This window comes from Muntiacus reevesi, chromosome 3, assembly GCF_963930625.1.
Source record: "Muntiacus reevesi chromosome 3, mMunRee1.1, whole genome shotgun sequence".
In the NCBI taxonomy this organism is placed as follows: Eukaryota; Metazoa; Chordata; class Mammalia; order Artiodactyla; family Cervidae; genus Muntiacus; species Muntiacus reevesi.
This window is the reverse complement of record NC_089251.1, coordinates 75,867,624-75,892,834: the sequence shown is the minus strand read 5'-3', so window position 1 is coordinate 75,892,834 and position 25,211 is coordinate 75,867,624. Positions and strand designations below refer to the sequence as shown.

The following is a 25,211-nucleotide window of genomic DNA, read 5'->3' as shown; positions in this document are numbered from 1 at the left end:
CCTTAGCCCAAAGCTGCAGTTGTCCTTGTACCAGGCATTCCAACTTTGAACATTTTCTTCGTGGTCACTTGTGTGCCTCATCTGTCCTGAGGTCTACATCAGAGCGGGCTCAGCCTCATTCTGCCACGACAATTTCCATCATCACAAGTACTTGATCTGTTTCACGTTTTATGGAATCGATAAATCTCATCCCTAAAGAGTCCAGCAGGCCTTTGATTCCTGACCTGACATTTGCTAATGCTATTCCTGATGACCTGCCACTACGGATCTGCAGCACTGCACTCTGTGTTTGACAACACTCATAATATGAATCAATATTCAGCATTCAGTAAGTGAGCTGGGGAGTCATTTCACTGCTGCAAAAGGCAGCATTGCCCCTGGGCAGCTGTCAGAAATGGGTAGTTATTAATAGCCCTCTCTTTTCACTTAGCATAGTCAGTAGGGGTCAGGCATGAAATGATTTAATCAGTTTATGATATCTGTGACAGAGAGCACTTAAAACGTAATCACAAAATTTAGGTAGAAGTGTCCCTGGGCTGTTGTCATGTTTTTCTCACTTAATTTTCCCTAATGCTGATACAGTGCAGTGCACACTGAGGGACTGACCAGACCCCAGAATGACACATCCCTTGGTGTTGGTTTCATGTCTCCCTCTGTAAACTTGTCTTTTTTGTGGGGTTTTTCACTTTAAAATATAGACTATAAATCCCTGAAGGGTACATGTGAATAAGTCTCTTGGGTCGTTTGTCTGGCTCTACAAAATGTATCTGGTGTTGAGGGGCTTTGTGAGTGGAGAAAAGAGAACCTCACTGGGCAGAAGAGACTCAAGCTCATAAGCCTCTCTCTGGCCCTCAAAGAAAAGGTGAATCACTAGAAATAAGAGAACGTTATCCAGGTAAAATACTTCTATTCCCGTATCAGTAATCTTATTGGGCCTTTAGGCAGTCACTTGAAAATTAACTCGACAGAAGAATAAAAGCTAAGTAGACTGGTGGTTTTGGAGGGTCATGCCTTAGTAGGGATTGATCAAGTTGGGAATTCAAAGTTCAAGTAAGAAAAGTTGGAAAGATGAAACCTAGAGTCAGTGAAAGATGACTCTAAACTGAAAAGACTATGAAAGTGATCATTACAAGTTAACTGTACATAGAACAAGATTGGAACAGTGGTTGGGGCTCTGAAAGAAAGACCTAGATTTCAAATCCCATCTTTGTACCTTCATTTCCTCATTAGAAATAATACCCATTTCATAAGTTGAACTTACGTGAAGTGTCTGGAACACAGGAGATGTTCAAATGTTATCACTTCTCCTTCTCTCTTTCCTTATTTATCAAGGCCTAATTTGATTAACCATGATACAGTTGGACAGACGGTGTGGAGCTGAAGCTCAGGTTTAAATGGCCATCCCTGAGTCATCCCTCTTGCAACATTGTCCTTGCCACTGGCATGCTTGGCCATCAGAGGAACTCTGGGCACTGTTAACATTCTAATAGAGAAGTGGGAAAAAGCCTTAGCTCAGGCTTTTTTTTTTAACAAACTTAGGGAAATGGAAGCAAGACAGAAGCATAGAAATATGATAGGTTTAGATTTGTAATTCTAGAATTAATTAATGTTTGCCCCCAACTGGGCTTTGTTCTTTCAGCAGATCCTTACTTAGCACCCCACTATGTGCTTTGTGTGTGCTGGCAGAGCCAGCTCCAGGTTCCTTCCTGCCTCATTCCTGACTCTGTTGTAGATCATAGAATGAATGTTAGACAGATCCATGCACTGCTACTCCAAATCTAGAGTTCTTTGTGAATGTAAAGCCTTGAAAACTGCCATTGTTCAAGAACCCCTTCTCTCTCTCTAAGTGTTTTGGTTTGCACTGGTTCTTTCCCCGTTTTTCTAAACCAGGATGCCATGGTCTCACCTGAAACCATGAGGCCGGATAGCAGGTTTCTCCTGTGGTAGGCAGAATTTTAAGAAGCCCTCACAATTCCTGGCCCTTGGTGTACACATACGTTTTCTCAGGTTTTCAAACACTACTCTAGATGTTGCTGTGGAAGGATTTTGCACTCATAATTAAGGTTCCAAATCAGTTGACCTTTAGGCAAGGAAATAATCTCTGTGGATTTTGACTTTTAAATCTGGATCTAGAGGTGAGAGAAAGAAAGTCAGAGATTAAAAGCATGAGAAGGATTTGCTGACTTTAAAACACCAAGTGATGATGGAAGAAACCACATGACAAGGAGAGTGGGAGAGCATTCCCTGGGTGATAGCCAACAAGGAGTAGGGAACCTCTGTCCTCCAACCACAGGCAGCTGAATTTGACCAACAAGAATGAGCTTGGACGTGGATTCTTCTCCAGAGTTTCCAAATAAGAAAATGTGGTCATTACCTCTATTTCATCCTGGGATACCTTGAGCAAAGAACCCATCCACATCATGCCAGACTTCTGACCCATGGTGCTATAAACTAAACAGTGGGTGCTGTTTTAAGCTGCTAAATTTGTGGTAATTTGTTATGCAGTAATTGAAAACTAATACATCTCCTCTCTTTTGCTCTTGCCTGTTCCACATTCACTTCCTCCTACATCAGAAGAAAGCATCATCTCCTTTTTCTGTGTTCACATTTGTGTCCATTTCAGGGTCATCCATTGAGTTCTTTCTGTTGGAGGAAAACGTTCTTAGTTCACTTGCAAAAAGAGATGATTGTGATCTTCCAAAGGTAGTGAATGACTAAGGCTTTCTTAGATAACTGGCTCTGTCCACGTCTTTGGATTCTGTTTGGTGATTAATCACTCAGGCACCCCCTCCAGGGGAGTACTCTGCAAGAGTACCATGATTATAGTTATATAATCCTGCAAACACTGAAAATGTACATTGAGTGGCAAACATAATTCATCCCTAAGGGAAGAGAAGAATCCTTCTTACACAGCAGGAAGGCTCAGTTTTTTTCCTGTCAAGCCACCTGCCACAACCTCTTCAACTACTCATGTATTTTTAAAACATTTCTTGCCAGAGAATCATTATCCTTTTGTTTGTTGGCTTATCTTAAGAACCGCTAAAGCCTCAAACCCCACTTAGCCTACATCCTATGTGATGTCCGCCAACTCCACTCTATCCTGGGCTCTCATCTTAGGACAGAATGGGTCTTCTTCAGCTTATTGAACATTGATCGTATATTTTTGCCCCAGACTCAGCTCTATCATGTTAAAAGTCATGGTGTTATATAGAAAGCATCTTTACTTCATCCTTTACCTGTTCAGCATTGATTTTTAAAATATGAGAGATTCATTCTGATATGCTTGACATGGCAGTAATGTTAAAATTGGGAAGGGAATGAGAAAGGGAGCTACCAGGAGAAGGAGTGTGTGTAGCGGGGAGACATATTCACAGAAGTGCCTTGCTAAAAAGACAATCCAGAGATCAAGTTGCCAACATCTGTTGGATCATCAAAAAAGCAAGAGAGTTCCAGAAAAACATCTACTTCTGCTTTATTGACTATGTGAAAGCCTTTGACTGTGGATCACAAAAAACTGTGGAAAATTCTTAAAAAGAGATGGTAATACCAGACCACCTGACCTGCCTCCTGAGAAATCTGTATGCAGGTCAAGAAGGAACAATTAGAACTGGACATGAAACAATAGACTGGTTCCAAATCAGGAAAGGAGTATGTCAAGACTGTATATTGTCACCCTGATTATTTAGCTTCTATCCAGAGCACACCATGAGAAATGCCAGGTTGGATGAAGCACAAGCTGAAATCAAGATTGCTGGGAGAAATATCAATAACTTCAGATACGCAGATGACGCCACCCTTATGGCAGAAAGTGAAAAAGAACTAAAGAGCCTCTTGATGAAAGTGAAAGAGGAGAGTGAAAACATTGGCTTAAAGCTGAGTATTCAGAAAACTAGGATCATGGCATCTGGTCCTATCACTTCATGGCAAATAGATGGGGAAACAGTAGAAACAGTTTATTTTGGGGGGGGGGCTCTAAAATCACTGCAGATAGTGATTGCAGCCATGAAATTAAAAGACACTTGCTCCTTGAAAGAAAAGTTATGACTCACCTAGACAGCATATTAAAAAGCAGAGACATCGCTTCTCGGCCTTTTGGCTAAGATCAAGTGTAGTATCTGTTCTTATCAGTTTAATATCTGATACGTCCTCTATCCGAGGACAATATATTAAATGGATTTTTGGAGCTGGGAGTTGGAATAGGAGCTTGCTCCATCCACTCCGCGCATCGACCTGGTATTGCAGTACTTCCAGGAACGGTGCACCCCCTCGGGGGGAAAAAAAAAAAAAAAAAAAAAAAAAAGCAGAGACATTACTTTGCCAACCAAGGTCTGTCTAGTCAAGGCTATGGTTTTTCCAGTGGTCATGTATGGATGTGAGAGTTGGACTATAAGGAAAGCTGAGCACCAAAGAATTGATGCTTTTGAACTGTGGTGTTGGAGAAGACTCTTGAGAGTCCCTTGGACAGCAAGGAGATCCAACCAGTCCATCCTAAAGGAGATCAGTCCTGGGTGTTTATTGGAAGGACTGATGCTGAAGCTGAAGCTCCAATATTTTGACCACCTGATGTGAAGAACTGACTCATTTGAAAAGACCCTGATGCTGGGAAAGATTGAAGGTGGGAGGAGAAGGGGATGACAGAGGATGAGATGTTTGGATGGCATCACGTACTCAATGGACATGGGTTTGAGCAAGTTCTGGGAGTTGGTGATGGATAGGGAGACTTGGCGTGCTGCAGTCCATGGGGTCGCAAAGAGTCGGACATGACTGAGCAATTGAACTGAACTGAAAGAGACAATGTCAGCAGCAAAGCATCAGCATATGTATTTTTAAGATTGACAACCATTTAAGAGTATATTTACATATAAAATGCATATATGAAGATTTCGTATGTGGAGATGATAAATTATTTACATCAATTATGGACTGTCTGCTATGAAGTTAACCTTAAGTTAGGCTCTTGTGGAGACAATGAACAGGGAATACCACTCTAAATTTAGTGAATATCCATCATCTCATACAGATACAAAATAAAAGAAAAAGTATTTTCTCTTGTGATGAGAACTCAAAATTTACTCTCTGAACAGCTTTCATATGTAACACACAGCAATGTTACTTATATTTACCATATTGTACATTATATCCCTGCTATTTATTTGTCTTATATTAAAACTGGAAATTTGTATCTCTTGACTTCCTTTATCTAATTCTAACCCCCCCCGCCTTAAATCTGATCTCTTCTTCTATAGTTTGTTTGTTTTTGAGGTAAAGCTCCTCAAATCTTTTTTTCTACCTCCATGTGGTGAGTATGGAAAGAAGTCATTACCAAATAATATCTTTAGAGCATCTATTCACCATCTTCTGAACCAAAGAAGTTCTCTAAAAGCTTGCAATGTCTGGATGATCTGAGTTCCATGGGTCCCTGTTTTCCACTTGTCTTCTAATTTGGGATTAAGGCAGTGATGTATTACCTCATACTTTGATTAAAGATACACATGAGAACCATTGCACAATATAAAGGAAACTGTGACTCTCATATGTGTATTCTCTGCATGTCTTCACAAGGACTGCCAAGAATGGGACTTGGGGCTAAAGTTTTAAACTACCTGTCAGTGAACATCCATCTCCTTGAATTCCTGTACACAATCTATGCCAACTTGCAAGACCTGAAAGTCAATTGGATTTTTTTTTTTAATTTATTTTTATTAGTTGGAGGCTAATTACTTTACAATATTGTAGTGGGTTTTGTCATACATTGACATGAATCAGCCATGGAGTTACATGTATTCCCCATCCCGATCCCCCCTCCCACCTCCCTCTCCACCTGATCCCTCTGGGTCTTCCCAGTGCACCAGGCCTGAGCACTTGTCTCATGCATTCAACCTGGGCTGGTGATCTGTTTCACCATAGATAATATACATGTTTTGATGCTGTTCCCTCGAAACATCCCACCCTCGCCTTCTCCCACAAAGTCCAAAAGTCTGTTCTGTACATCTGTATCTCTTTTTCTGTTTTGCATATAGGGTTATCATTACCACCTTTCTAAATTCCATATATATGTGTTAGTATGCTGTAATGATCTTTATCTTTCTGGCTTACTTCACTCTGTATAATGGGCTCCAGTTTCATCCATCTCATTAGAATGGATTCAAATGAATTCTTTTTAATGGCTGAGTAATATTCCATGGTGTATATGTACCACAGCTTCCTTATCCATTCGTCTGCTGATGGGCATCTAGGTTGCTTCCATGTCCTGGCTATTATAAACAGTGCTGCGATGAACACTGGGGTGCACGTGTCTCTTTCAGATCTGGTTTCCTCAGTGTGTATGCCCAGGAGTGGTATTGCTGGGTCATATGGCAGTTCTATTTCCAGTTTTTGAAGCAGTTTCTTCAGTATTTTATTTTTGTAAAAAACTATCTGTTCCAATATACACTCAGTGAATAGTTCATTCACTATTCACCTATTTCACTCAGGTGCACCATTCCAGGTGTCCCAGAGTTTGGGGTAGAGTACATGGTAGTAATGTAATCACAAGGTTACACAGTACTACTTAATAGAGCAGAAACCCACGTCTGCAGCGTCTTCATTCTGAGATTGCTGAGACAAAGAACTGGATGCAGGGGCCTCATGCTGTCCAGTGGATGGGCTTGCCTTATATGTCACATTGATTGAATTCATTAATGTATTTCAGAAACCTGAGCATCAAGACCTTAAATTTCCGTTGTCCAGGTGACTCTAAGCAGATGGTTAAGCATCAGGTTGAAAGAGGTGGAAGTTCTGAAGGGAATTGTGTATGTTGCCCTTTGTATTCCTCTGGACATTACTGATGGGCCTTGAAGCTCCCTGGAGTTTTGTGCATAAAAAAGAAAGACGTCAAATTTGCCTTCTTGAGTAGTTTTATCAGGCTCACCTGTGATCTGTATTTAACATTCAGTTGCAAGGAAGAGTTCCCAACAAAAAGATGCTGGAACATAGCCAGTCCATTAGCATCGAGGCCATGCTTTCTTCAGAACATCCTGACTGGGCTCTAAACCAAAGAATGCTTTTTAAATGACAGCAGTGGAAAAGGTTTGTCAAAATTTTGTCACTCTAGGTAAATTTGTGTGGAAGAATAGAGATCATCAGCAGCATGGTAAACTTTGGAACATCACAGTTAGCACTGCGCCAAGTGCTTTTGCACGTTATTTCATTTGATCTTCATAACAGCCCTGGGAATTGCATGATATTATTCCTGTTTTCAGAGAAGGCAATGGCAACCCACTCCAGTTCTCTTGCCTGGAAAATCCCATGGATGGAGGAGCCTGGTAGGCTGCAGTCCATGGGGTCGCTAAGAGTTGGACACGACTAAGCGACTTCACTTTCATGCATTGGAGAAGGAAATGGCAACCCACTCCAGTGTTCTTGCCTGGAGAATCCCAGGGATGGGGGAGCCTGATAGGCTGCCGTCTATGGGGTCACACAGAGTTGGACACGACTGAAGCAATTTAGCAGCAGCAGCATTCCTGTTTTACATGAGAAAACTGAGGCCTATAAATGATCTACCTTCATACAGGTATGAATAACTTTCCTTAATCCTATGTTGTCATTGATATCAGAAGCAGTTTAACTTGGGACAAAGTGCAATATAGTTTTGTAACGTGTTGTGGATATATGTTTACAGTGACACACATTGGAATTTTGCCTATAGTCATTACTACTTAAGAGTATTTTTAATAAAATTCAGAAGAGAAACTTTTGAAAAAACCTCATTTACTCCTGGCTTTCTCATTGGCAAGCCATGCAAACTGAGCCAAGACGCTTATCTATCTTACCTTGCCATTCTTCTCTAGAGATGGGAGATTTTAGTTGGTGAGTTTTACAGTCCATAACAACTCTAAAATTTTGTACAGGAACTTCTCTGGTGGTCCAGTGAGTAAGACTCCACTCTTCCAAAGCAATGGGCCCAGGGTATGACACCTGATTGAGGAATTAGATCCCACATGCATGCTGCATGCCCCAATGAAGATCCCGCCAGCTGCAACTAGACCCAGTGCAACCTAAATAAATATTAAAATAAATAAATAAAACTGTGCCATTGGGTCATTCAACATAAAATACCATAGCAGTGCTTAGAATCAGATATGAGGTCCGAACAGCTACTCACCTTCATATTTTCCATTTATTGAGCTCTTACTATGTTTCAAGAACCATGCTAAGCAGTTTAATTACATGCACATCTTATTTAATTCTCATAACTGCCTTACTAATATTATTTCATTTTATAAATGAGGAAGCAGAGACACAGAGATGAGTACTTTGTCCAGAGTCCTGTAGTGTGTGATGATACAGCTGTGTGGAAGCTGGTGCAGTTGACAATGGAGCCTGCCTCTTAACCACTGGGCTACGATGCCTCCTGTTATTCAGTCTTAGGGGTTCCCTGGTGGCTCAGCTGGTAGAGAACCCACCTGCAATGCAGGAGACCTGGGTTCAATCCCTGGGTTGGGAAGATCCCCTGGAGAAGGGAAAGGCTACCCTCTCCAGCATTCTGGCCTGGAGAATTCCATGGACTGTATAGTCCATGGGGTTGCAAAGAGTCGGACATGACTGAGCAACATTCACTTTCACTTTTTCTTTTCATTCAATCCTAGGCATATGATAAGTTTATAAGTTTATGGAATTTATAAGTTTATGGAATTTCTCCCTGATGGTCATTAGGTAAATCTGTAATGATTTTAGAAGAGATAAATATTTTAAAGGAAGAGAATAGAAGAGCTGGAAAGAAAGTAAGAGAAGACTCTTTTTAGGTACAGTTTCCTTACCTAGTATAAGGAATATTAATGTGTTATCAGTGTTGGTGATAGTAATACTGAGTTGAAATTGTTGTTATAGCTGTCATAAACCTTCAGCTTTATTTGTGTTTATGTAACTGGGAATGATGATTTTCCATTCATTATTCCTCTGGATTGTACTAAGTATGGACTCCATGATGTCTTCCATCCAGTTTCTGTGCATGTAACAGACAGGACATCTTTAGGATGACCATATAATTTCTCATTCTAATAGGGACGCTCAAGGAAGTGAAAGAGAGTGCTCTTAATAACTGTACTGTTAATAGAACCACAGCATGAACAAGGACACCAGGTTGTGTGGTTACCCTGGGTTTATGAGGTAGATTTGTGGTTCTTATTCTGGCTGACAGGACAGAGGTTTTCAGATATTAGCCTGAAAAACAAGATTCTCTTATGGACTCATTAAAATTTAGTAACTCTACATGTCAGACATTTGTTGGGCAACATACGCTTGCCAAATTCTACTTGGCATGAGGCAAAATGGTGCTTAGAAAAGCATTCAAAGTCAGAATACTCCCTCATCACAGAAATTAAGTAAAAGACATGTGCTATGATTTAGTTTCATGGCACATTTAAATCTTTGGTTGAAAATCCATAACATCTTCAGCAATAGCCCATGCTATTCAGTACCTGTAATTGACCAAGACACTACCTGCTCTCTGTTGACTGTTGGCTATTGACCTGGAAGGTCATGTGTAGACAGCATAAGACCCTTCCTCATTTGATACTTTTTTCTCTCATTTAAGTGCTGTAATTCTGGGGTAACTATCTGTAAATACTCCCAAGGAAAGACAAGTTGACTTTTAACCTCTGTCATGTATCATTTTATCTGTTAAAAAACACGGCATCCTTTTGTTTAGGGTATGACACAACTTTTTGTTGTTGTTGTGAGAAATGTGCTCTGAGAATGATATTTCTTCTCTGTGACCTACCAGAGTTGGATGGGAAGGTATTCAACAGTTGTATCCTTTCTCTCTCTATTCTAATGAATGACAGCAATTATTCTCACAGCTCTGATAGCTTCTAACTGTAACTTTATTCTAAAATAAAAAGAATAATTTACCAAATGAAGATATTTTCATGAGTTTAAGACATCTGTCTTTCAAAGAACTTTCATTTAGTAGTATTTTGGTTACCTTTCTTGTTTGGTTGGGTATTCTGGTACTATAACACACAAAATTTTAAAAATAGGTTCTAGGGATTAATATTAAGTGACTTGCAAATAAAGAAGGATGGAAGATCTTAAGAAAAAGATACTTGTTTAAGTTTTAGAAAGATTTGCTATCTCTTGCAACCTTTTTTGCTACTTTATTCATTTGTTGAACAAATATCTAGTCTCTCTATACTCAGCAGCAGTTACCAGGATAACCATTAGACATTTAAAATGAATATAATTTATGACTTCAAGACACTGACTGTTTCATGGATGAGAGGGACATTAGGGTAGGAAAATCCAGTACTTAGTCAAGGCACTGTGATAGAGGTATGCACTGGATGTTGTAGGAGCACAGAAGTCTTCTTAGTCGTTAAGAGGAAACTTGACCTAAAACACCAGGGTTTGAATCCTGACTTTGCCACCGTTGGCTGTATGGTCTTAGACAAATTACTTGACCTTTTTGTGCTTTGTTTTTTCATCTATAAAATGAGGGTAAAAATGAGTTAATATTCATAAAGCCCTTGAAGCAATGCCTGGTACATAGCAAGTGCAGTATTATGGACTGTTAAATAAGATAAGAAAGACAGAAGAAATGAGTAGAAATTAACCAAATGAAGGGAGTTTTGTTTAGAGTGGGAGTGGGGGAGATAGTTAAGTTTGAGCAATGGAAACTCCATTATGTAAAATTACTTGACAAGAATGGTCATGGAATTGCCTAAAGAGTGGAGAGGAAGGGGTGGCAATGAGAGAAGAAACTGGAGAGGTGAGCATGAGCTATCTAACACAGTCTTGCATAAAAGCACAGCAATGCTTCACATTTTCAGATTCATATTTTTACAATATTTCCATAGAAGATAGATTGGGAAAGAGGTTAGTCCAGAGGCAGGGAGACCTTCGAGGCAATTGACATGGTTCAGATAAAAATCACTGAGACCTTAAACTAAGGGTATTTGGTAGTGTGGACAGAGAGTAAAGGGACTGATTAGAGAACGCTTTTGAAACAGTTGTCAGGATTTGGTGACTGTTTGAATGTGTGGGATAAGGGATGAGGGGAAATCAGGTGAGCCTCCTAGATCTCTGGCTTGTTTGACTGGTAACACTGAAGCAGAGAATGTAGGAGAGAAGAAAAGTTAGGACAGAGTCGGATGGGTGGGTGAGTTTCAGTTTATGTATATTGAGTATGTGGAGTCTGTGGGCCAGTTAGAAGGGCTGTCCCTGTAGGTCCTTGGCTGTTCAGAAGGTCTGGGGGTCAAAAGAGAACTCTCAGCAGGAGATTTGGGAGTCTTCTTCAATTATGCATGTGCATGAAAGCTACGAGAATGGGTGAGGTTACATTAAGAGGAAGAATAAAGAATAAGATAAAGCTTAGGATAGATTTCCGGTGATCACTAATTTGAAGGGTGGATAGTCGCATAAAAACCTGGGAAATAGACTGAAAAGTAATGCCCAGAGAGGAGGATAACGGGGAAGTTGTCATAGAAACGAAGAGGAGAGAAACGAAATTTCAAGAAGGAGGGAGTGGTCAACCATGTCAAATCCTGCAGAGATGTTGGGTGGGATGGAGACAGAAAAGTGTCCATTGAATTTAGCAACAAAGAGGTCATTATTGATTTTGGCCAGAGAGGCTTCCAGGGGTAATAAGGACTGGCAGCCAGATTGCAGTGGGTTGAGGAGTGAATGGGAGGAGAGGAAGTCTGATTTGTCTGTGAAGGAAAATCAAGATGTGGAGCAGCGGAAAGGGGAGTGTAGAGTTACAGCTGTCTGAGTCATAAGTGGCATCTTCATTGCAAAGTGAAAAGCCATTAAAAGGTAGATACAAGTTAGGAGGATGTCATATTATTTCAGGGAGAAAATATACAGAAAATATCCACCCCACCTCATCCCCTTGAGTGCAGCAGCATGCAAAAATTTATCATTTTTACTCTTGCCTATGCAGTTTGCTTCCCTTTTCACTGAGAAAATGCTTTCTTTATTAATTTCCCTAGATATCAGACTCATTCATAATTAACGGAATGTGGTTTGCATGTATGATTTGTCACAAAAGAGTCCAGTGGAAATTATCATGGTAATAACTGCTTTTTTTTTTTTTTAATTTTGGCATTACTTCAATTGCATTCAGAGCTCTGTTACAGAAGAGCATTGAAAGGAAGCATTAAGAATGTTCTCTGTTTGTTTGTAGGGGTGGGGAGCTGTGTTTAAATGCTAGCCCATTCCCTTATTTAAAGAAATAAGATTAACCTGTGGAACAAATAGGGCGCAATACTGAACTATGTTTAATGAAGCATTGAATTTTGTGGTTCTCTGGGGTCAATCCTTTTGTGTGTTTAGGCATCCTTTTTTGAATAAGGAGAATATTAATGGGTGGTCTGATGATACTGCTCCTGACTTGGAACTGACTTGCTGGAATACCTTAATCAAGTTACTTTATTTCTACCTTTCCTCTCTCCCTCCCTCCTTCTCTTTCTTCATCCGCGTGTAAAATAGAAATAGTTAACAATAATCTCTTTAGAACAGTTTTCTAATAATTCAAAGAATGGCTGGAGGACTTCCCTTGTGGTCCAGTGACTAAGACTCCCCACTCCCAATACTCAGGGGGCCCAGGTCCCATCCCTGTTCAGGGAGCTAAATCCCACAGGCCACAACTAAGAGTTAGCATGCCACAACTAAAGATCCTGCATGCCACAACTAAGACCTGGCACATAATAAATTAAAAAAAAAAAAAAAAAGAACGATTGGTACCATATTTGAGTCATGGTCCATTTGCTTGTTACCAGGAGATGATCAATTTAGGTGGAGAGAAGACTTTTTTCAAGATACTTTTGTTTTCAGGTTTTTCTGTTCCATATTACTATTTTTAAATGATAAGGGATAGGCAGATGTCTCTTTTATTTAATGTATAAGAGCATATTAAGGCAAACTAATAATATATTAAAGGATAGGAGGAAGTTTCATATTAGCTATTGCCCTCTGCTTTATATCAACTTAGGTTGCCCCCTCCCACCCACCCCTACCACACATCAGTTATTTTAAAATACCTGTTTAGTTCAGTTCAGTTCATTCACTTAGTCATGTCCGACTCTTTGTGACCCCATGAATCGCAGCACGCCGGGCCTCCCTGTCCATCACCAACTCCAGGAGTTTACTCAAACTCATGTCCATCGAGTTGGTGATGCCATCCAGCCATCTCATCCTCTGTCGTCCCCTTCTCCTCCTGCCCCCAATCCCTCCCAACATCAGGGTCTTTTCCAATGAGTCAACTCTTTGCATGAGGTGGCCAAAGTACTGGAGTTTCAGCTTTAACATCAGTCCTTCCAGTGAACACCCAGGACTGATCTCCTCTAGGATGGACTGGTTGGATCTCCTTGCAGTCCAAGAGACTCTCAAGAGTCTTCTCCAACACCACAATTCAAAAGCATCAGTTTTTTGGTGCTCAGCTTTCTTTATAGTCCTACTCTCACAGCCATACATGATTACTGGAAAAACCACAGCCTTGACTAGATGGACCTTTGTTGACAAAGTAACGTCTCTGCTTTTTAATATGCTGTCTAATTTGGTCATAACTTTCCAAGGAGTAAGCGTCTTTTAATTTCATGGCTGCAATCACCATCTGCAGTGATTTTGCAGCCCCCAAAAGTAAAGTTAACCACTGTTTCCACTGTTTCCCCATCTATTTCCCCTGAAGTGATGGGACCAGATATCATGATCTTACTTTTCTGAATGTTGAGCTTTAAGCCAACTTTTCCACTCTCCTCTTTCGCTTTCATCAAGAGGCTCTTTAGTTCTTCTTTACTTTCTGCCATAATAGTGATGTCATCTGCATATCTGAGGTTACTGATATTTCTCCCGGCAATCTTGATTCCAGCTTGCGCTTCCTCCAGCTGGCGTTTCTCATGATGTACTCTGCATATACGTTAAATAAACAGAGTGACAATATACAACCTTGACGTACCCCTTTTCCTCTTTGGAACCAGTGTGTTGTTCCATGTCCAGTTCTAACTGTTGCTTCCTGACCTGCATACAGGTTTCTCAAGAGGCAGGTCAGGTGCTCTGGTATTCCTATCTCCTTCAGAATTTTCCACAGTTTATTGTGATTCACACAGTCAAAGGCTTTAGCATAGTCAATAAAGCAGAAATAGATGTTTTTCTGGAACTCTCTTGCTTTTTTGATGATCCAGCGGATGTTGGCAATTTGATCTCTGGTTCCTCTGCCTTTTCTAAAACCAGCTTGAACATCTGGAATTTCACGGTTCACGTATTGCTGAAGCCTGGCTTGGAGAATTTTGAGCATTACTTTACTAGCGTGTGAGATGAGTGCAATTGTGAGGTAGTTAGCAGGACCTAACTAACATTAAAAGCAAACTCTTGTGATGCCTTTCTTCTTGAGATGATCAACTGCAGTAGTGTTGCCAGGTTTCTTTAAGAGTTCTTTTGCACTGTCACAGCTTCCTGAGTGCTGGCTAAGTGTAAACCTTGGGATGGGCTGATTTACAGAAACAGAAGCTTCTAGGGAATGCTTTTGTCTTCCACTGTAGCCTCAAAAGATGTTCCTAAGGCAAAAGTCCACCTTCAGTAGACAGGGTTCAGAGAGATCATTAGTTATCGGTATCTACAACAGATGATTCTTCAAAGGCTTCAAACTATGAAAGCCATCCACCCTGAGAGCTGTTGGATTAGAGCACAATGTAGCAATGGCATAGTTTTAATTAGGACACATTCATCACAGAATCATGACATGATCATTTTGGAAGGGACTGAACAGTCGCTTAGTGTAGCTTCCCCCCACCACAGGAGCTCCTTCTATAAACATCTTAATAGATTTGTGAGCATTTTCACTAGTAGGACATGCCCATGGTTAAACTGTTGCAGGTGTGAGGAAGTAGTTCCCAAAATGAGCCCAGTTATACCTCTCTGTTATAATATACACTCTGCCCTGCTCTCTAGGGCCCCACCCAATTATCATGCGTGTCCTTTAGGTATTTGATTATAGCTCTCATGATTTTTCTATTTCTTCACACTGAGAAATTCTGTTTTGCACAAAATGTCATTTTTTAACACAATCTTCATCTTTACACCCTCTACCCTGCCAAATCTGTCATTCCCTTGAAAGATATTTCTGGCACAAGGTCCAGTGTAGAAGACTGTTGCATCTGTGCATCTCGACCCTCTATCTACCTACCAAAGCCTAGTTGAGGAGTGGTGAGAGTCTAGCGCAGTGCCTGAAATAATTTGTTGAACTAGAATTACAAATTGGATTATGATAAAGCACTTTATAGGTACTGAGAATCATCTGCTTTTTCATCTGAACTGCCAGCAAGCTGTCTTCTCTAATTTATACCTGATGTTTGATTTTTTAAGATAAATAAGTTTCTTTACATTTCTACCTGCTGAATTTAATTTGAATTTATTGGTTTCAATTCATTTGTGTGCCAATCACAATCAATTCAAATTTTTATTCATCACTCAAATTATTAACTAACCTTCCTGCTTTGGGCAATTGGAAAAGTAGTCTGAAAACTTGCTTTTGAAGTCCCCTTCCAAATTGTTGATAAATTTTTTTGAATAGGCTAGATCTAGACACACAATTCTGGGAGTTTTCATCAACTAACTTGGGTTGGTTTTTCTTAATCTTGTTCATAAGAATCTTCCTGAGGCTTAGTTAAATGACTTCTTGAAATCAAGAGATGCTCTGGCATTCTGCTAATGGCTGCCTGATTGATCTGTCAAATAAGAAAAAAAAGATAGTTTGGCATACTTTCATTTATTTATATCTATAATTTGGGGCCTCCTTTGGCTACAGTGTTACCTAATACACCTTTTAAAAGAATCTGAACATCAACTATGTACATTTCCATTCTCCTGGTACTTTCTCTGTTCTTTGGGATGTCTCAAAGTTCCTAATATTGATTCTGCACATTTGCCCTCAGATTCTTTCATTTTCCTTGGATGTAGTTGGTCTCAACTTGCAAACTTAAATTCATTTGAAATTACTTTATGCTGTTTTTTACTACCTTATGTCTTAGATGGGGCGTTGAGTCCTTTTTTTGTTTCTTATTCTACCCTTTCCAGAGAGAAAATTTTTCAAAAAAGAAATTAATAAGTATACTGCCTTCTTCCTGTCACCTATTATTATTATTATTATATGGCATGCCCTGGACACTGTCTGTAACATTCTTGTTTCTCTTTTTGTTCCAAATAACTTTTTGCAATCCTTATTACTTTTTTCTTTCTTCTTACAAGCTTCAGCATTCTGGAATTTACCCTTTCTGATGCTGTGTTTTACAAGTTCCCACCAACTTTCCAGCATAAGTCTGGCAAGATGAAGCTCTTCATCACTACTACATCTACAAGTCGTTGATTTCATATCTAGATTTAGAAATAGATCATCTTAATTCTCCATCTGACTGGTGGTTTATAGTGTATATACTCTCATAAGACTATCATTACTGTGTTCTTACTGTTTTCTCTATTCTCTCCTATTGGATTAGATTTTTATGTAGATGAGTATGTTTTTAACATACAATTTAATTTTATTCTTCTCTATGAATTGGTATATAAGTCAGGGTTCTCCAGAGAAACAGGACCAATAGGAACTACATACATATACATATACATATACATATACAAATATATATATCTATAAATGGAAATTTATTATGAAGAATTCGCTCACATGATTATGGAGGCTTAGAGGTCCCACCGTCTACTGTCTGTAAGCTGGAGACCCAGGAAAGCTGGTGGTGTAATTCCAGAGTAAGTTTGAAGGCCTGAGACCCAGGGAGCTACTGGTATATTTACACCAGTCCAAGGGCAGGAGAACATGTCACAGCAAAGCAGTCATACCAGAAGGAAAACAAATCCTCCTTTCATCTTCTCTATGTTCTATTCAGACCCTTGAGGGATTGGATGATGCCCACCCACAATCATCCAAGGAGGGAGGACAGTCTACTTTACTGAGTCCACCCATTCAAATGCTAATCTCATCCAGAAGCACCCTCATAGACACACTGAAAATAATATTTGATCTGGGCATCCGTAGCCCAGTCAAGTTAGTGCATAAAATTAATCGTCACAATCAGCATTTGACTTTTTCCCCCTGTTGATTTCTCCTGAGATGACCTGGTGACCTTTCTCAATATATTAGGTTGGCCAAAAATTTCATGTGGGTTTCCATCCCATCTTGTGGGAAGACCTGAACAAATTTTTTGGCCAACCCAATAATTCTAAGTCATACCTCTAGGCCTTTTAAAAATTAATATTCACATTTTACATCAGTCAGTTCAGCCATAGTACTGTCTGCTTTTCAGGAGATAAATTATATCTCACATCAGAAGTTTTCCATTTGCTGGTTTAAGCTATACCGGAAGCAGTTTACAGGGGTCTAGGGCAAGTGGCAACTAGGACATTAATGACAAACCTTAAGACCTGGTTACATGGAGCCTCTTCAGCCTCTTAAGATAGAGTAAAGTAGATCTGATGCTTCTAAATGTACAGGGAAGTTGAATTGTCTGGTGCAATGCCAAGAGGCCATGGATTGCTTAGGGAAAGTCTAGGAAATCAGCAGACAGTGACCAAGTAGTGAAGTGAGCCCCAGACAGGGCTGGAGAACGTTAAGTAGGAGAAAATGCTAAGCCTCCTTTTAGCGTAGTGATCGTAGTGATGGTGGTCATGGTGAAGTAGCAGTGGTGGTGGATTTGCTTTTATAGGAATTGAACTTGAACACAGTGAAAATACAAGATCAAGTTGGTAGGAGGTTTATTGGAATATTCTGTCAAGGGCTTCAGAAGTTGTCACATAGCTGCTGACTATGAGTCAGGATTCCTCTGATGTGTTGAGCTAGGGAGAGGGGCTAATAGTCCCCAAACCCCTTCCTACTTCACCCTGTGTTTTACATCAGAATTTCAGATGCAGATCAATTTTACCACAAACTAGTTCTGTTCTTCTGTGTTATTCTCCTTTCTCTTCTAATCCCCTTGTTTCATAGTACAATTATAATTATTATTAGAACAATAGCATGTTTATTAACAACAGTAATAGTTACTACTTTATGAGCTTTTATTGACATGTCAAATATAAGTATTAACTCATTTAGTTCTTACCATAGCCCTGTGAGATAGGTATTATTACTATTTCCATTTCACAGATGAGAAAACTGAGACTTAGAGAGGTTGGGAAGCTCGTTCAAGGCCACACAGCAAGTAACCAGGATTCATATCTATCTCCAAAACCATGCTCTTAAAACATGATATTCTCGGGAGTGGTCCCAAGATGGTGGAGGAATAGAACAGGGAGACCACTTTCTCCCCCACAAATTCATCAAAAGATCAGTTCATCAAAAGATGAATTCACAAACTCATCAAAAGAGGAATGCTGAGCAACTGCCACAAAACAACTTCTAAACACTGGCAGAGGACACCAAGCAACCAGAAAGGCAGTCCATTCTCTTTGAAAGGACGGGTTTGATTACTGGCTTGATTGCTCTCTCCCCTTTTGACTCTCTCTTTTAACTCTCTCTTTCCAGGTCATCTCTATCTTCCTCCCTTTCCCTTCTCTTCTTTAATTAACTCTGTGAATCTCTCTGAGTGTTCCAGACTGTGGAGAGCACATAGGGAATTGATTACTGGCTAGATTGCTCTCTCCACTTTTGACTCCCCCTCTTCTCCTCCTGGTCACTTCTATCTCCTCTGTCTTCTCTTTTCCATGTAAGTCTGTGAACCTCTCTGGGTGGCCCTCACTGTGGAGAATCTTTTCACCATTAACCTAGTTGTTTTATCATCTGTGCTGTATGGATGGAGAAGTCTTGAGGCTACTGTATGAATAAGACTGAAAGCCAGAGACAGGAGGCTTAAATCCAAAACTTGAGAACACCAGAGAACTCCTGATTCTAGGGAACATTAATCAACAAGAGCTCATCCAAAAGCCTTCACATCTACACTGAAACCAAGCTCCACCCAAGAGCCAACACATTCCAGAGCAAGACATACCATGCTAATTCTCCAGCAACGCAGGAACACAGCCCTGAGCCTTAAAATACAGGCTGCCCAAAGCCATACCAAGCCCATAGATACCCCAAAACTCACTACTGGACACATCATTGCACTCCAGAGAGAAGAGATCCAGCTCCACCCACCAGAACACAGACACAAACTTTCCCAAACAGGAAACCTTGACAAACCATTAGTCCAACCCCACGCACAGGGTGCGAGCTCCACCAAAAAGAGGAACCACAAACTTCCAGCCTAGAGAAAGGCCACCCCAAACACAGAAATCTAAACAAAATGAAAAGGCAGAGAAACATTCAGAAGGTAAAGGAACATGATAAATGCCTACCAAATTAAACAAAAGAGGAAGAGATAGGGAGTCTACCTGAAAAAGAATTCAGAACTATGGTAGTAAAGGTGATCCAAAATCTTGAAAACAAAATGGAGTTACAGGTAAATGGAGTTACAGACTAGATTGAGAAGGATGCAAGAAATATTTAACAAGGACCTAGAAGAAATAAGAGTCAATCAATAATGAATAATGCAATAACAGATCAAAAGTACTCTGGAGGGAACCAGCAGTAGAATAACTGAGGCAGAAGATAGGATAAGTGAGGTGGAAGATAGAATGGTGGAAATAAATGAAGCAGAGAGGAAAAGGAAAAAATAATTAAAAGAAATGAGGACAACCTCAGAGACCTCTGGGACAATGTTAGATGCCCCAACATTCGAGTCATAGGAGTCCCAGAAGAAGAAGCCAAAAAGAAAGGGCATGAGAAAATACTTGAGGAGATAATAGTTGAAAACTTCCCTAAAATGGGGAAGGAAATAGCCACCCAAGTCCAAGAAACCCAGAGAGTCCCAAACAGGATAAACCCAAGACAAAACACCCCAAGACACATATTGATCAAATTAACGAAGGTCAAATACAAAGACAAATATTAAAAGCAGCAAGGGAAAAGCAACAGATAACACACAAGGGGATTCCCCATAAGGATAACAGCTGATCTTTCAATAGAAACTCTTCAGGCCAGAAGGGAATGGCAGGACATACTTAAAGTGATGAAAGAGAAAAACCTGCAACCCAGATTGCTATACCCAGCAAGGATCTCATGTAAATATGAAGGAGAAATCAAAAGCTTTACAGACAAGCAAAAGCTGAGAGAATTCAGCACCACCAAACCAACTCGTCAAGAAATGCTGAAGGATCTCCTCTAGACACGAAACACAGAAAAAGTTTATAAACTTGAAACCAAAACAACAAAGTAAATGGCAATGGAATCATACTTATCAATAATTACCTTAAATGTAAATGAGTTAAACACCTCAACCAAAGGACAATCCTGGCTGAATGGATACAAAAATAAGACCCCTATATATACTGTCTACAAGAGACCCACCTCAGAACAAGGGACACGTACAGACTGAAAGTGAAGGGCTGGAAAAAGATATTTCCTGCAAATAGACACCAAAAAAAAAAAAAGCAAGAGTAGTAATACTCATATCAGATAAAATAGGCTTTGAAATAAAGGCCATGAAAAGAGACAAAGAAGGACACTACATAATGATCAAAGGATCAATCCAAGAAGAAGATATAGGACACTACATAATGATCAAAGAATCAATCCAAGAAGAAGATATAACAATTATAAATATATATGCACTCAACATAGGAGCACTACAATATGTAAGGCAAATGTTAGCAAGTATGAAAGGGGAGATTAACAGTAACACAATAATAGTGGGAGACTTTAATATCCCACTCACACCTATGGATAGATCAATCAAACAGGAAATTAGCAAGGAAACACAAACTTTAAATGATAAAATGGACCAGTTAGACCTAATTGATATCTATAGGACATTTCACCCCAAAACAGTGAATTTCACCTTTTTCTCAAGTGCACACAGAACATTCTCCAGGACAAATCACATCCTGGGCCATAAATCTAGCCTTCATAAATTAAAAAAATTGAAATCATTTCAAGCATCTTTTCTGATCACAATGTGCTAAGGTTATATGTCAACAACAGGAAAAAAAATACAGGTGTATGAAGGCTAAACAACATGCTTCTGAGTAACCAACAAATCACAGAAGAAATAAAAAAAGAAATCAAAATATGCATAGAAACAAATGAAAATGAAAACATAACCCCAAACCTATGGTATTAGTAAGAGCAGTGCTAAGGGGAAAGTTCATAGCAATACCAGCTTACTTCAAGAAGCAAGAGAAAAATCAAATAAATAACCTAACTTGACACACAAAGCAATTAGAAAAAGAAGAAATGAAGAACTCCAGGGTTAGTAGAAGGAAAGAAATCATAAAAGTTAGGGCAGAAATAAATGATAAAGAAACAAAGGAGACTATAGCAAAAATCAGCAAAAGTAAAAGCTTGTTCTTTAAGAAGATAAATAAAATAGACAAACCATTAGCCAAACTCATCAAGAAAAAAAGGGAGAAGAATCAAATCAACAAAATTTGAAATGAAAGTGGAGAAATCACAATAAATACAAATACAAAGGACCATAAGAGAGTACTATCAGCAACTATATGCCAATAAAATGGACAACTTGGAAGAAATGGATGAATTCTTAGAAAAGTATAACCTTCCAAAACTGAACCAGGAAAAAATAGAAAATCTTAACAGACCCATCACAAGCACAGAAATCGAAACTGTAATAAAAAAAAATCTTCCAACAAACAAAAGCCCAGGATCAGATGGCTTCACAGGTGAATTCTACTGAAAATTTAAAGAATAGCTAACACCTATCCTACTCAAACTTGTCCAGAAAATTGCAGAGGAAGGTAAACTGCCAAATTCATTCTATGAGGCCACCATCACCCTAATACCAAAACCAGACAGTTCAGTTCAGTTCAGTTCAGTTCAGTCGCTCAGTTGTGTCCAACTCTTTGCAACCCCATGAACCACAGCACACCAGGCCTCCCTGTCCATCACCTGCAGAGGAAGGTAAACTGCCAAATTCATTCTATGAGGCCACCATCACCCTAATACCAAAACCAGACAGTTCAGTTCAGTTCAGTTCAGTCGCTCAGTTGTGTCCAACTCTTTGCAACCCCATGAATCACAGCACACCAGGCCTCCCTGTCCATCACAGGCCTCCCTGTCCATGAGTTGATGGACAACTCATGTCCATTTACCAGACAAAGATGCCACAAAAAAGGAAAACTACAGGCCAAGACCACTGATGAACATAGATGCAAAAATCCTCAACAAAATACTAGCAAACAGAATTCAACAACATATTAAAAATATCATGCATCATGACCAAGTGGACTTTATCCCAGGGATGCAAGGATTCTTCAGTATTCGCAAATCAATCAATGTGATACACCACATTAACAAATTGAAAGATAAAAACCATATGATTATCTCAATAGATACAGAGAAAGTCTTTGACAAAATTCAATACCCATTTATGATAAAAACCCTCCAGAAAGCAGGCATAGAAAGAACATACCTCAACATAATAAAAGCCATATATGATAAACCCACAGCAAACATTATCCTCAATTGAGAAAAATTGAAAACATTCCCCCTACAGTCAGGAGCAAGACAAGGGTGCCACTCTCACCACTACTATTCAACATAGTTTTGGAAGTTTTAGCCACAGCAATCAGAGAAGAAAAAGAAAGAGAAGGAATCCAGATTGGAAAAGAAGTAAAACTCTCATTGTTTGCAGATGACATGATCCTCTACATAGAAGACCCTGAAGACACCACCAGAAAATTACTAGAGCTAATCAATGAATATAGTAAAGTTGCAGGATATAAAATTTACACACAGAAATGCCTTGTATTCCTATACACTAACAATGAGAAAACAGAGAAATTAAGGAAACAATTCCATTCACCATTGTGACAAAAAGAATAAAATACTTAAGAATAAATCTACCTAAAGAAACACAAGACTTATATATAGAAAACTATAAAACACTGATGAAAGAAATCAGAGATGGCACAAATAGATGGAGGAATATACCATGTTCATGGGTTGGAAGACTCAATAGAGTGAAAATGAGTATACTGCCCAAAGCAATCTATAGATTCAATGCAATCCCTATCAAGCATTTTTCACAGAACTAGACCAAATAATTTCACAATTTGTATGGAAATACAAAAAACCCTCAAATAGCCAAGGCAGTCTAGAGACAGAAGAATGGAACTGGAGGAATCAACCTGCCTAACTTCAGACTCTACTACAAAGCCACAGTCATCAAGACAGTATGATATTGGCACAAAGACAGAAATATAGATCAATGGAACAAAATAGAAAGCCCAGAGATAAATCCACACATTTATGGACACCTCATCTTTGACAAAGGAGGCAAGAATATACAATGGAAAAAAGACAATCTCTTTAACAAATGATGCTGGGAAAACTGGTCAGCCACATGTAAAAGATTGAAACTAGAACACTTTCTAACACCATACACAAAAATAAACTCAAAGTGGATTAAAGATCTAAATATAAGACCAGGAACTATAAAACTCCTAGAGAAAAACACAGGCAAAACACTCTCTGACATAAACCACAGCAGGATCCTTTATGATCCACCTCCCAGAGTAATGGAAATAAAAGCAAAAATAAACAAATGTGACCTAATTAAACTTAAAAGATTTTGCACAATGAAGGAAATTATAAGCAAGGTGAAAAGACAACCTTCAGAGTGGGAGAAAATAATAGTAAATGAAGCAACTGATAAAGAATTAATCTCAAAAATATACAAGGAGCTCCAGAAAAATAAATGACCCAATCAAAAAATGGGCCAAGGAACTAAACAGACATTTCTCCAAAGAAGACATACAGATGACTAACAAACACATGAAAAGATGCTCAACATCACTCATTATCAGAGAAATGCAAATCAAAACTACAATGAGGTACCATCTCACGCCAAGAATGGCTGCTATCAAAAAGTCTACTAACAATAAATGCTGAAGAGGGTGCGGAGAAAAGGGAACCCCCCTACACTGTTGGTGGGAATGCAAACTAGTACAGCCACTATGGACAACGGAGTGTGGAGATTCCTTAAAAAACTGGAAATAGAACTGCCATATGACCCAGCAATCCCACTCCTGGGCATATACACTGAAGAAACCAGAATTGAAAGAGACACGTGTACCCCAATGTTCATCGCAGCACTGTTTATAATAGCCAGGACATGGAAAAAATCTAGATGTCCATCAGCAGACGAATGGATAAGAAAGCTGTGGTACATATACACAATGGAATATTACTCAGCCATTAAAAAGAATACATTTGAATCAGTTCTAATGAGGTGGATGAAACTGGAGCCCATTATACAGAGTGAAGTAAGTCAGAAGGAAAAACATCAATATAGTATATTAATGCATATATATGGAATTTAGAAAGATGGTAATGATGACCCTATATGCGAGATAGCAAAAGAGACACAGATATAAAGAACAGACTGTTGAACTCTGTGGGAGAAGGTGAAGATGGGATGATTTGAGAGAATAGCATTGAAAAATGTATATTACCATATGTGAAATAGATCACCAGCCCAAGTTTGATGCATGAAACAGGGCACTCAAAGCCAGTGCACTGGGACGACTCTGAGGGAAGAGATGGGGAGGGAGAGGGAAAGGGGGTTTAGGATGGGGGACACATGTACACCCACGGCCGATTCACATCAGTATATAGCAAAAACCACTACAGTATTGTAAAGTAATTAGCCTCTGATTAAAATAAGTAAATTAGTTTAGAAAAAAACAAACAAAAAATATGATTTTCCCATCTGCCTAGCCTGCTTAAGAGGACCTGTGTCCATTAGTACTAGTTATGTTGCTATTGGTCATGGGATATGGGTAAAAACAATAATGAAGTATGCTTTTCACGTTCAAGCGGGAGGGGACATGGCTAAACCTATGGCTGATTCATGTTGATGTTTGGTAGACACCAACACAATATTGTAAAGTAATTATCCTTCAATTAAAAATAAATAAATGCATAAAAGAAAAATCATAAAAAAATATTTTAGCAGATATTTTACTGTTTGATCTAAACAACAGTCCTGTGCTGCAACTATTATTATTCCTGTTTTGCAAAGAGAAAATTATTACTGAGATTGGTTAAAACCTCACAAAAGTTTACCTTTGCTAAACTTTTAAAAATCTTTTTTTCTACAAATAATCCTATAATTCTGATGTTTAGAGGTATCTACTCTTTTATATATATTTTACATAAACACATATAAAAATTAATA

The 25,211-nt window shown here is 39.1% G+C and overlaps 1 protein-coding gene and 1 non-coding gene across 4 annotated transcripts in view; both read left to right on the top strand.

Moving 5' to 3' along the window:
* CAMKMT (calmodulin-lysine N-methyltransferase) overlaps window positions 1–25,211 on the top strand; it is a 412,412-nt gene that overhangs the window by 193,073 nt on the left and 194,128 nt on the right. The window lies entirely within an intron of this gene.
* Window positions 4,077–4,267, top strand: LOC136165541 (U2 spliceosomal RNA). The gene has a single exon (XR_010662573.1). It is a non-coding gene; the product is annotated as a U2 spliceosomal RNA (small nuclear RNA).